We start from the raw sequence: 1386 nt of genomic DNA, 5'->3' as shown, positions 1-1386 counted from the left end.
TTGAAAGGCACTGTCACGTCTTCGCTGTGCGGGTTGCTCTGACGGGCTGGGAGTACTCGGCAGCAAAAAGCCCGACGAGGGTGGGATTCGAACCCACGCGTGCAGAGCACAATGGATTAGCAGTCCATCGCCTTCACCACTCGGCCACCTCGTCCTGGCCTAAGCAGTGCGCCGTCAGGCTCCTCCCCGCCGCCCGCCCCGCCGCGGGGCTGCTGAGCGTTCGGCCCACTTACCCCTGCGTTGCCTTCTTAGCACAGCCAGTAGTGCGTCAGTCTCATAACCTGAAAGTCCCGAGTTCGAAGCTTACAGAGCGTGTGGGGTTCGCCGTCCCGCCTGGCAGCGAGCCCGCCTCTTAGTTCTTACAGGGGCGCTTCGCCGCAGCGGGGAGGAGCGGAGGAGCCTGGGCCGCAGGGTAGGGAGGGGACGGCCCCGCGGGCGGGGGAGCAAAAAGGCGGCCCGGCACCACTCCCAGCGAGGCGGGGCGGCAAAAGCTATTGCCCTCTCTGAGGCTCGAACTCAGGACCTTCAGATTATGAGACTGACGCGCTGCCTGCTGCGCTAAGAGGGCGACGTCAGGTGAGGCCCGCGCCGGGCCTCCAGCGGGCCGAACCCCGGTGGGACAGCGGCGGCGGGCGGTAGGGCCTTGCGCTGGTTAGCGAGGGGCGGGGCGGAGGGGGGTGTCCAGCAGGACGAGGTGGCCGAGCGGTGAAGGCGGTGGACTGCTAATCCGTTGTGCCCTGCACTTTGGGCTCGACTCTCACCCTCGCCGGCGCTTTGGCGGGTCCTGCAGGCGGGGGATTGTCTCAGGCACCTGCCTGGCACACGGTGTGCCTGGGCTTAGCGTGGTGCTTGGGCCCCGCGGGGATCTAATAGCGGTGCCCTGGTCCACAACCAAATCCTCCTGAGGAGGAGAAGGTCACCAGACACCCCCCTGCCCCATAGCATTTAATTTTGGAAAGGGTATGGCAGGAGGAAACCGAGGAGCCCAGAGAGAAGAAATTGAAGAAGCATCTAAAAGGGCATCCAGGTCCTGACATGGTGGTGGCTGGAAGTCTCTTATCCAAGGCTTATGGAAAAAAACCCACTCAGAAATCCTTGAAAGAGCTATTACTGCAGAAGGTGGATGTTAAGACAATAACCCTCCAAAAGAGGAGGGTGCAACCAGAAAGCAAACTGGGACAAATGAAGCATGAAGCCATGATGAAACAAATACCTTGAGTCTGAGAGCAGAGATGGGAAGGGATTTCTGTTGGGGGTGTCAGTGAACACACCTGTTCATTTTAACTGCAAAAAAGAAAGAGCAAAAGGCAGAGCGCAAATCCCATCTTGCACCCAGTGGGAGCCCGGAGTGGGAGAGGAAGGTGCCCGAGCCCCACACCACCCTAA

The 1386-nt window shown here is 60.8% G+C and overlaps 2 non-coding genes across 2 annotated transcripts; both read right to left on the bottom strand.

The window, feature by feature from the left end:
* Nucleotides 1-72: 72 nt before the first annotated feature.
* TRNAS-GCU (transfer RNA serine (anticodon GCU)) lies at nucleotides 73-154 on the bottom strand. Its single transcript has one exon. It is a non-coding gene; the product is annotated as a tRNA-Ser (tRNA).
* A 341-nt stretch (nucleotides 155-495) lies between these two features.
* Nucleotides 496-568, bottom strand: TRNAM-CAU (transfer RNA methionine (anticodon CAU)). Its single transcript has one exon. It is a non-coding gene; the product is annotated as a tRNA-Met (tRNA).
* Nucleotides 569-1386: the final 818 nt, after the last annotated feature.

This window comes from Leptosomus discolor, chromosome 5, assembly GCF_034619465.1.
Source record: "Leptosomus discolor isolate bLepDis1 chromosome 5, bLepDis1.hap2, whole genome shotgun sequence".
Taxonomy (NCBI): Eukaryota; Metazoa; Chordata; class Aves; order Leptosomiformes; family Leptosomidae; genus Leptosomus; species Leptosomus discolor.
The sequence above is the reverse complement of the archived record's forward strand: the minus strand, read 5'-3'. Positions and strand labels throughout refer to the sequence as shown.